The sequence below is a fragment of the Scardinius erythrophthalmus genome (assembly GCF_964197995.2).
Source record: "Scardinius erythrophthalmus genome assembly, chromosome: 13".
Taxonomy (NCBI): Eukaryota; Metazoa; Chordata; class Actinopteri; order Cypriniformes; family Leuciscidae; genus Scardinius; species Scardinius erythrophthalmus.
The window spans coordinates 36,203,608-36,215,686 of NC_138233.1; the positions used below are offsets into that span (position 1 = coordinate 36,203,608).

Here is a 12,079-nt window from a genome sequence, read left to right on the forward strand (position 1 = left end):
CACACAAATCAGAAGTTTAAAAATGAACGAGACGAGGGAGTTTAAGGCCCCCCTCGCAGCAACTGGAGCAAGATAATGCTTTTAATTTCTGATTTACATGATTCCTGGAGTGTAATGTTTCAAAAGGGTAATGGGAAAATATTCCATTAGGGAGGAACACACATGACAAAACACACAAAACCAGCCTGAGCTCAACAAAATGTTAACATCATGCTGGGTTATCATTACCATCGCACTTCAGTGAGAAAAACGTACAAATGATGGCCTTATTTCCCGTTACCCAAGGCTTCGCTGATCTAGCTTCAGCTCATATAAAAGCAGACATATAAAGTCAGTGCTAATGCAGTCCTACTGTATACAGCATGTATGAAGCAGAATCGGCACAGGCGAAGTTCATCGCATTAATTTGCTTTGAAATAAATGTCACTTGCTTTGAAATTTTGTTGTCTAATGCAGTGACATTCATACTAGTTAAGTGTGACTATCCTGTTGCTATTAATAACCAGTCAGAGTCTTATGATATACATATGATCTGTAACTTGGGTAAATGGCATCCATTAAGCCATGATAAATAAACTAATTCACATATTTGCTTTTTCAAGTAAACCCCCATGCCGCAAATGAATTATACAGTAACTAAATGTCATTGTCGAGAGAAGGGAGGGTTTCGGGATCTAAAATGCAAAACAAAACCTAATATAATATTGTTTGCCCAGTGTGTGATGTGAGCAAATGTCAACACTAATTCAACCAATGTGTTTGTTCAGTCTCATTAATCTCTGGTTCTCATGTTAATTATGCCAGATTGATGCATGTCTCCTCGTGCTGATGTCATATTAAGCAGTCGCTCCTCATAATTTCAGCCATTACCTTATAATGTTCTCGGCATGTTGCATGTTTGCTCACAGACATTTCACGTTTGCTTGTGATCAGCAGTGATCTATGGAAGCTTGTTTCCGCCTCAGAATAAAAAAATAAATAAAAAAGGAAATTGCGAGTTTTTATCTCACAATTCTGACTTTATATCTTGCAATTCTGACTTGTCCTGAGATCCTGAGATGTAAACTCGCAATTGTGAGATAAAAAGTCGCAATTATCTTTTAAGATGTTTTATTCTGTAGCGGAAACAAGCTTTCGTGTTACTGGCTGTTTAAAGCAAACAGAAGGTCATTTTGCCTTGTATAACATTTCTAATGAAATAAAAAAGCTCCCAGCAGTAATTTCATGGCTGCCAGAGCTGGTCGTGTGTCGGTGAGCGAATGGCCTTACTCTAGGTTCAGTTAGCAGTGGACATTACAAAGCAATCCGGCTCTTTATAGTTACCACTATACATCTCTAAACATGCTTCTGACAAGAGACACATGCGCTCACCTTGGAATAGCTCTGAGCAGCTTTTCCACCTGGAAAGAAGAAAATGAGCTATTTGTCCTCTGAGGCGATATAACACATCACTGCATTGAGTTGATCAGGACCGCTGTGGTGCCGCAGAGCAAAATAAAGGGCCTGTTTTTCTACAGTCCTTTTTAAAAATAAGCTTCTCTCTGTCCTCAGGCCTTGTCTCAAGTGTCCTGAGCTGTCATTGTGTCACAGCTGATTAATTCCACCTCGTGCATAATTTATTCTCTGATGCAGTGAGACAGGAGATGCTGGTGTAAAAGATCTTCTGTACAGCTGATCATTTTTGGACTGTCACATCAGTGGGCTCGACAATCAGTTACAGACTTGATTTTTAAAAGGTACTATTTTTTGTTCCAAATGAACAAAATTTCAATGCATCATCAATACTTCTTCCAAAACCTTCTTCCGTTTTTGTCTTACCCTGATTCACTACGGTAAGTCAATTAGCGTTTATATTTTAGAACGGGTGGGATAGTTTTGACGGGAAATTGCGTACATGCGTCACTCGCCCGTGTGTGTCTCGTCATGTCCGTAAATAGAGAAAAGCAGCTCTGGCTACTTGTATGGTGGGGGAGCGGCAGAGGTTAGTGGTGTGTGTGTGTGTGTTATCTGGAAGTGGCAGAGGTAAGTTGAGTGTGTGTATCTGGTGTGGGAGTTGCAGAGGTTAGTTGAATGTGTGTGTGTGTGTGTGTGTGTGTGTGTCTGGTGAGGGAGCGTGTGTGTCTGGTGTGGGAGTGGCAGAGGTTAGTTGAGTGTGTGTGTGTGTGTGTGTGTGTGTGTGTGTGTGTGTGTGTGTGTGTGTGTGTGTGTGTGTGTGTGAACAGAGCAGAGTTTGCTGGAGAAAAGGGAACAAGGCCGAGCTCGTAATAAAACAATAATCAACATTTCTGAGTGAAACAATGAAAATAACACGGATTGGCACTAGATTATATATATGTATGTGTATTCCATGAGTTATGCTAGAAAGTAACACAACGTCACACAAATCAGTGTTTTAAACTGTATTCAGACAGACGGCAACATGGTATGTACCATTTTATTTGAATAGAGTCCCATTCTATAATATTTAATTTCTAAGAGAAAAGGGAACAGGAAGACAACTCTTAGTTAATTCAGGGGAGTGCCAGAGCACTCTAGAGAAGCACATATGAACAGGGAAGATAAAAATAGAAAGGGCAAGGGTTAAATAGGCCGTCCCTTTAAAAGCCGTTCATTGACCGTGTGAACATGAGATAGCCATCTCCTCTTCCTGAGGTTGACTAATGAAATAGAGTGATGATCTAACTAAGTGTGGTCATCTAATCATCCCATTCACAGGCGCCTTGGCCCCTGTGCCGCCCATCTCTGCCAACTGTGCCAGGCGGCATTCATCCCCTGCGTTACACTGAAAGCCGCTAAACAGGCTCATTATTGTGAATTATGGTAGTTTAACGCAGAGCCAATGGCCGTCATTTAGAGCATCCTTTTGATATTCTTCAATGAGCTGCAGGGAAGGTCTCTGTGTGTCTCAACATTAAACCCATTCAACGGCTTCCTTCCATTCACAGCATTCACAAGCACGTTCATCACTCCGCATTGTGCCTTCCCATTGATTTTGTCCGACACTGGACGCACTATGAAGTGCATGAAGTGACTCAAGGGTACTGCGGCAGCATAACGCACATTAAAGGAGGCTATAAAATATGCATCTTTATATGTAGTTCGTGTGGGGGTTGTCTGACCTGTCTCCACGGTAGGTCGCTAAACTTAGCACACATCAGGAATAATTCATTCAGAAACATAAGAAACTGTCAGTAAGGATGCAAATTAACAATGTTACTGTTACAACGGCTGACGATCATTTACTGCCGTGGCATCTGCTGTTAAACAGTGTGCACTATGTCAAAGGTGTGTGAATGACCAATCGAGATGTGAGAACAAAAATCACTTCCAAAAATAGAGAATAGTGAATACTTACTATAGTTAACCGACCCTCCAGGGTTGTTATGAGCAACTAAATCTATTAAAAACATTTGTATTAATTGAAATAATTCTGAAATGAAATATAAATATCAGATTAAAAGTGTAAACTAAAAAAAAAAAGAAAATAGAAATTTCACCTTGGCAACTAAATGAAATAAATTAAAGCATTAGAAGTAATATATGGAAATGTATAAAAACTAAAACTGAACTAAAACCACTGAAATGTTTGTAATTTTTATAATTTGTACTTTTTCAAAATGTCACAAACACCAGCTGGAGTACACATGATCTCCACCAGAGGGCACTCCTTCCATCTGCTTTATCTCACCATGAAATACATTTCCCAGAACCCACTGGCTGGACTAATCACATTCTGATTACTTCCACCTGTGTTTTATTATCTCATTTACTCTTGTCTTTTAAGTCCTGTGTATTCACTCTTACTTTGCGAAGTCTTGTATGTTGTTACACCGCATTTCTGAGTGTTATTCTGGTTTCCTGTGTCTTGTTTTTTTTTTTTTTTATTCTCTGCCTGTATTCTGGATTACCCTTTTTGTTGTGTTTTCTGCCCTGTTGTTTATTTGGATTGTTTAGCCATGTGTTTGAACCTTTACTCGTTATATGAATTGCAATTCTGGATTGTCCCAATAAAGCATTTGGATCTTCAATCCAAGTCTAGGAGCAGTTTATAACAAAAAACATGCATATATAATTAACAGTAAATAAGCTCCTTTCTAGTGTTTTTATATAGCAAACTAACAAACTGTGAACATTGGATAACTTTCCTGAGGCAAATGTAAGATTACGTGACATTGTTCATAAGCTGTTTTATTGACATCTTTCCACTAAACACTAAGCGATTACATGTTAAATGACACATGATACAGTAGATTTCGGTAAGTTGTACTGTATATTTCAACGTACCTTTAGCATCAACTCCATGATGCAATGCTGAGATTCATGATGCAAAGTCCACTTTGAAAGGGAACATCTCAGGTTATGACTGTAACCATGGTTTCCTGAGAAGGGGAACGAGACACTGCGTCGCATTGCCGTACTTCCGGCATCCCTGTATGTCTTCCTTCATTCAGACAATACAAAGTTGATGATCTTCTCTTCAGGCACCCTTTAATATACTGCCGGCGCACCTGTGACTTCACCTGGTGGTGGTAGCCAATCAAGATACGTGTAACACACATGCTTCACACACTGGCTCACACGAAGAGTTCCTATATAGTCAACTCCATGACGCAGTGTCTCATTCCCCTTCTTAGGGAACCATGGTTACAGTCGTAACCTGAAACATTTTCCCAGCACAGTACTCAGCCTTCTGTAAATATTAATTCTGTGAGCAAACGTGCCCTAAAGTGAAGTAAAGCAAGTAAACGTGCTCAGTAAAGTTACTGAGAAAAAGTTAGTTATAGTCACCTGGTCATGTGATCTCAACATGTCTTTGTTGAGAGAACAAACATGGAGAACAGATTGCTCATAGAAACAAACACGAAATCCACGTATTCAGAAAACATAAGACGAGGACAATGAGAGCCTCCACAGACTACGTGCTTAAAACAAATCAAAACACAACTTGAGAACACACGGCCAATGAGCGCTCCCACAGACCGTGCGTCCACACAAAACACCACAACATAAAAGCCTACATGGCTGTTGAAAAACACAAATCGCATGCTACACAAAACATGAAACACAAGAATGCTGGATGTAGCATGCGAGACGCGAGCGCACGGTGAGGGAACAACAACTTGACCCATGCGTTCACAATGAAAGACCAAACATGGAGCATGAATGTCGGAACCCCTGTAACGAACCAAACTAGACAGAAGTGGCGGGATCTGCACACAATGCTCTGCATATACGATATTTCATGTGGACGAGATGTCGTACAACCCACGCACGCTGGAATCCGCACACTCACACAAAGACAGGACGTACATGAGTGTCAGGTCTCGGCCACCAGACTAAGAATAAAGGCCCGTTCACACCAATGACGATAACTTTAAGGATATAGTTCTAAAATTGTTTCTCTATTTTAAAGAATAGTAGAGCTCACACCACAGCTATAACGATACTTTGATCGATTTTAACCAGCTGATGAACGATAAAAACATAGTTTTTTTTTTTTTAGAATCCATCCTTCTGTAATAAACTCAAGCATTTAAAGCGGCAGACAAGCACGCGCTTAGAATAAACAGAACGATATTGTGGTGTGGACGCTAATATAGTTATCTTGGTGACACTTCACAATAAGGTTCATTAATTAACATTAGTTAATGTATAAACTAACATGAACTAACCATGAACAATACTGGTACTGTATTTGTTAATCTTTGTCAACGTTAGTCAATAAAAATTAATTCCAATCAATTAATTGTTTGTTCATGTTAGTTCACAGAGCATTAACTAATGTTAACAAGATTTAAATAATGTATTAGTAAATGTTGAAATTAACATTAACAATGATGAATAAATGTGGTATACTGTGAGTGCAGTTCATTAATAGTTCATACTAATTAATGTAGTTAACTAATGCTAACTAATGAACCTTATTGTAAAGTGTTACCGTAATCTTTGTAGTTATCGTTCTTGTTGTGAACGGGCCTTTAACTCGACTAAACTGACAGAAGCCTGACAACAGTCTCCTAATACTGGAGATATAATATATATAGTAATTTTCAAGATAATAGAGTTAGTTGACATGCAGTTGCAAAGTTACTTAGTTAGTAACATGTCGAAACTGGACCATCAAATTAAAGTGTTACCAAAATGACTATATTTATTTATTTATTAAATATATTGAGTAGGTTTGCCACTTTAATGTAAGACAATAAATGATATTCCTGCCATCACAGGACATCTGGTCTCGGGGGAGTGCAGACAATCACCAGACGCAATAATATGTTTGAAAAATATGTGGCAAACTGTGTCCTGAAACGGACCACTGACAAACCCAACCCCCAAAGCTCTTATATATGCAATGCAGCTCAGCACTGCCATTGTTGTTGTTTTTCTTGTGAATAAATAAAGCTCTGCCATAGTCAGGTCATTGATTACACAGGCTCTGGAGTTGCACATGTATTGATTTGTGGCGTGTTGAAATCTTCACGGGTGGTTGGGTCATTTGAAGTACACCCCAATTTGGGGCCAATTCGTCTCTAATTATTATGCGCATATGAAACAAATCATACGCTGTTATATTGCTTGTGTCATTAGAGTACCAGAGTATCTAACCCCTGGTAAGAATAAAAAAGAATACAAGAATCCCACCAGTGAGACAAAAACAAAGAAATATCATCTGCTTGATGTATTTCCCCTCTGTACATCTTTTTTATATAGAAAATAATGATTTGTTGTTCAACATTTGTGATGTTTTTTCTTCCCCAACTGTGAAATATGGATTTTAATTGTATGCTGCAGTGGGTGGAAAAAGCTCTCATGGTGGGAGGACTTGGCTTCTCTGTTTTATTTACCCTAATGAAAAGCTTTTAGTCAATAAAGGAAAGATATTGCTGGATTTAGTCTGACACACATCACAAACCATCTTCACTTACAAGTCCTGCCATGCAGTATTGAGTGTTGTTGTCTTGGGCCCGGTAATGGTTCATCGCACAAGGCTTCTAAGGAAAACGCTGGCCATTTAAATGCAAGTTTAACCAGCACTTACATTTAAATCATAGCATAAAAGGGATAGTTTACCAAAAAAAAATCAACAACAGCAAACCCGAAAAACATTTTGCCATCATGTACTTTTTGTTACATAATGTATTTCGCCTACTATATAAAAGGAAAGTATGCAATTTCGGATTCAGTCGTTGTTTCAGTATTTTCCTCAAACTAAGCTATCGTATGTGAAAATGTGAAAGTCTTATTGATTTTTTTTCCTGATGTTCTTTAAAAATTCAACTTTTGTGTTATGGAACGACATGGTGGAAGGATGTCAGAATTCAGAGTACTCATAAAAGAGTTTGGCAAGAAGTAACCGGATGACCTACTACTTCCGGTGAGATTCTGAAGTGTTCATACGATGGACACTTTACTTTGCCTTCCCATGAGGCCACAGGAGAGGATTTATGAATGACACTGAAGCGATGCAACTAATGCTGGTAGGTCACATGATAATGACAACATTGCGAATGTAGTACGTCCAGATTACATTCATGCAACACACATTCATACTACATAACATACTTTTTTACTGCTCACAATGTAAGCACTTATTTAAAATAAGTACCTTCTCAAGATAGTATGCGATTTCAGATGCAGCCATCAAGTTGTTATGTTCTAGTTTGCAGCTTAATGGAGTGATAACAGTGCCTGCGCACTAGTCATTCTGACTCGTTTATGATATTTTATATTTTAGTTTGAAAGCTCCATCGTAACTGCATAGGAGGGAGAGACATTATCTACAATGTCTATTTTTATGTTTCATAGAAGAATGAATTTACATTTTTGTTTGAACTATTCCTTTAAAACAAAGCTAAACACTGTTCATTTCTGCGCAGATATACGTTCTAGAATATTTTGTATGTAAAGCTTCAAATTTATTCCCTTCCAAACAAACAGATCCCGATCCCAGCTTAGTGGATAATGTGGAGTGAATGATCTGTTTATCAAGACGTTTCACATTTGGTTGTGCGTGTATCAGTCATTTGTTTAACAGTTAATCAGTGTGGGCATGGTTTAGCACGGGCCAGTGAAATATTATTTCTCCATAGCTGCTGCAAAGGGAAAAATGATAAATTAGTTTTTTCATTGAACAAGCCTTGTATTGACAGTTGAGGCAGTGCACAGTAGTTGTGTATGTGCGCATTATGCAGATTAGTGTTTTCTTGCACATCACACACACACATTTAGTAATGGATTGCAGTCATTACACTGAAGATGTTTTCATGCCAGCTGTATTGCTCGCAAACACCACACAGCCTCATAACACAGACATTACGGGAGTTGTTTATGTGAGGGGTAGTGTAAATTCATTAAAAGTGAGAAAACAATCACATGAAATCAAGACGGATGTTATATATAACCCGAATGTGGATATGCAGATCTTTCACATTTAGTATAACCAGAGGCGCAACTACCCATTTTATTGCAGACCCAAAATGCAAAAGACGCATCAAACATGTTTAAAATATTATATATCATACTACAGGTTTGGGTCGGTATGTTTTTTTAATGCTTTTGAAATAAGTCCCCTCTGCTATTCAGCATTTTTTCCCGTGCTGTCGACCCTGTAAGAACATAAGACTGCATATATCATTTTATGTGTCCATGTTCTTGGTTGAAATTATTGATGTTATTTTCAAAACTGAAAATGTAGTCATGCCCTGATTAGCCTGCATATCACTGATTGGACTGTGTGATACGCCAGCATTGATCAGGGTGTCTCTCCCTCACTACAGAGAGTAGCAGCAGACTGCAAAAAATGCCCTTCTTGAAACAAGCAGGATGCTCTTAAATCTAGGTAAAGTGTACTAAAATCAAGCAAAAAAAAAAAAAAAACTACCAATGGGGTAAGCAAAATGTCTAGGTTACGGCTGTAACCTCTGTTCCCTGAGAATAGGGATCGAGACACTGTGTCGATGACGCTATGGGAAATGCCCTCATCTGAGGATTTTTTGGCCAGAGGCTAAAGACTATAGCCAGTAGTAGGGGTTGTCCCGCATGTTTTCAACCCGCCATTTTTTCAATAGAAGGTGGGATCTCACTCACACAGAATGTACACATAGTGTCAGCCGTCTTTCTTTGGAAGTTAAGCTAGCAGGCTCTTGTTCTGTGGAGAAAGCTGAGTAGTAGGGGTTCCTCTTTTTCCCGGACATGTCCGGCCGTCGAGATTGTCCAAAATGTCCGGGATTCGGCTTTTGCTTTCTGCAGTCGCCATTCATTGTTTACATGCACACCTTTTGTTTCAATCTAACTGAATTCATTCTGATTGGTGTATCTGAATGTAGTGTTTACATGAACGCTGAAACAAGTGATCGGTTGATGTGCGTTTTAACATTGCTAAGAAAATTCCCGCTCCTCCGTGAGAGATACGAGACCGGTGCGTCTCACATCAGTAATCACGCCACCGGCCTCGCGCCGTTCTCCCACGGCCCTCAGCCTCGTCCTGCTCGCCACAGTAAACCTATTGAATGGCAACTGTAGAACGCAAAAGCCGAATCCCGGACATTTTGGGCGATCTCAAAATCACGGACAGACTCATCACGGAGACTCACTAGTAGTCTTGCTGTTTAACTGCGCTCTCTTACCGGTAGGCGTGGCTTGGGAGTGACCTCTTAGAGCAGCGAAGCAAGTGCATTCTGGGAGTTGTTATCTTTCATCTACATAAGCCAAAAATACATTTTCTGGCTTTTCTCAGTCTAGAAAGCTCCAAATTCAAAAATAATTTCACATTTCTTCTACATAAATGACCCATTTTAAATACACATTCATCTTTCCAGAGGTGAAGTATCCCTTTAAGTCGAGCCTACTCTGCGACCTTCTCCTTGGACGAGGAGGGGCGTGAGGGGCGGTGCAGAACCTCTGGCCATGTCTCCGATCCTCGAACCGGGATGGGCCAGGACCCCCTGGCTGTCTGGGCGTGGATTCGGACCGCAGTGGAATGAATGATTTAAATGCATTTGTCTCTCTGAACTTTTCCACCACCGTCTCAACGGAGGTGCCGAAAAGTTCAGATGGCGAAACCAGGGCATCGAGGAGAAAACCCTTTTCTTTCTCCCCGAGGTCAGCCAGGTTCAGCCACAGATGTCTCTTCGTGGCCACTATCGCCACCATTGACCTTCCAAATCGAGGAAGTGGTTTGTCTGGTGGCCCGAAGAGCCAGATGCGTGGTGCGGTGCAGCTCGTCCACTGCGTCAGGGCTCTCCCCTGATGCAATGTAGCCTGACCCCGATCCAAATCCTTCAGCAGGTCGGCTTGGTGTGCTTGTAACACAGACATTGTGTGTAAAGTAGCCCCAGCCTGACCTGCTGACATTCAAGCGAGATGTCATCTTGAGTGGCTTGGAAGGCAGGGGCGGAGCTTTCAGTGCCGATGCCTCTCCAGAGGCTAGATAGTTCGGGAACGTCTCGTCGATTGGGATCATCGACACATACCCACGTTCACGCATCCCCTCGACATCAGCGTAGTTTGCCTGCTGCTGACGATGGATGTGTGCAGAATACGGGTTCATCCATGCCTTCTTTATCTCAGTATGCAGATCAGGAAGGAATGGAAGGCTCACAGGAGCTGGGGAGTTATGGCCAGAAAGGAAACGCTCATCCAGCCTGCAGCGATCGGCTCCCGGCTTCCTTCACGCACTCCCAAGGCAGCTGAAGCCTCGCTGAAGTGTGCTCTATAACACCCAACAGCTCATCATACGCGGGGCAGGGAGGTTGTGAGGGTTCAGGTAGTTCCTCATCAACCATCTCCTGCTTTTTGGGCTAGGTGCCAGCAGAGCACTTGCTGCTTGATCAGAGGATATAAGAGATAACACATCGTCTTCCAGCAGCTCACCCTCGCGAGCTTCTGACGGGCGTGAGAGAGAAACACCTCTCTCAAACTCATCAGCAAGCTCCATCTGGGAACCCCATGATCCAAGTCTCCGAGGAACCGAACCACTGAGCCCAGATGCCTGTCCCTCTTCCCTCGAGAAGAGGGCCAGACAAGAGTGGAGTTTTCTTAGCAGAAAACTCTCACATTCTGCCCAATAAGGTCTCTCAAGAGCTGATTGTGCGTGCTCTATGCCCAAATAGTAAACGCACAAGTTGTGTGTGTCATCTGGTGTCAGATATCTGAGACACGGATCCACACACTTCTTGAAAAGCTTATCACTTGCCATAATTGTTTCTTACCTTTTTCATGTGATTGCAAATCAGACAAAACAGTCCCTGAAAATGATAAGTGGATGACATGTTCTCTAGACGCCCCTGTTATACTTCCGGGTCACACTAGTGACTAGGCTGTCGCCGGTCAATTTTGATTTCCGTGATTGGATAGCTTTTCAGACACCGTTTCACGCTGAGGGCGTTAAGATTCTTAAAATTATTATTCTTATTACAACAATCTAATTGAACATGCACAATAACTTGCACTTTATAGCTGTCACTTGTTTCGGGTAAAAATCTACCTCAATTTGAAATTGAACAAGACTAAAGAAGTACCCTGGAAATCCAGAGTTCTCGCAAGAATTTGCTCAGCGAGTCACTCTGGCATTGAGTAATGATGCTCATTAAATATGCCCTTGTCGCCAAGCTGCACCAATCACATCGGGTTATCTGATATAGGCGGGCCAGAGGCGAGATAAACTTATGACGACAGTGCTGTGACGTCGAAGTCATTAGTAAACATTGCAAGTTGGCGATGGATGAATACCAGTTGTTTGAAATGGCTTTGGCCGCTACAATGAACGAGTTAGACTTGGATTTTATCTAAAAGAGGAACAGAAGACGGCGCTCGAATCCTTCCTTTGCAAGAAGGACGTTTTTGCTGTTTTGACCGCATTCGGATTGAACCGGATTCGGCAAGAGTCTAATCTACCAGTTAGCTCCGTTGGGATTGGTCGTAGTGTTATCCAATTGCGTTCAGTGAGATTTTCAAATGCATGCTTGGTGCCGCCCCTCGAGTTGGCCGATTTTCATTAGTCGATGCCAGACCCTTAATCTTTCGAATTTGGGTCTGGATTTCCAGGCTACTAAAGAAGACCAATTTTCTAAAAAATAAT

At 41.0% G+C, this 12,079-nt stretch overlaps 1 protein-coding gene across 2 annotated transcripts in view; it reads right to left on the reverse strand.

Moving 5' to 3' along the window:
- gria3b (glutamate receptor, ionotropic, AMPA 3b) overlaps positions 1–12,079 on the reverse strand; it is a gene marked incomplete at both ends in the record, with an annotated part of 146,837 nt that overhangs the window by 85,896 nt on the left and 48,862 nt on the right. The gene's annotated exons all lie outside the window — the stretch shown is intronic.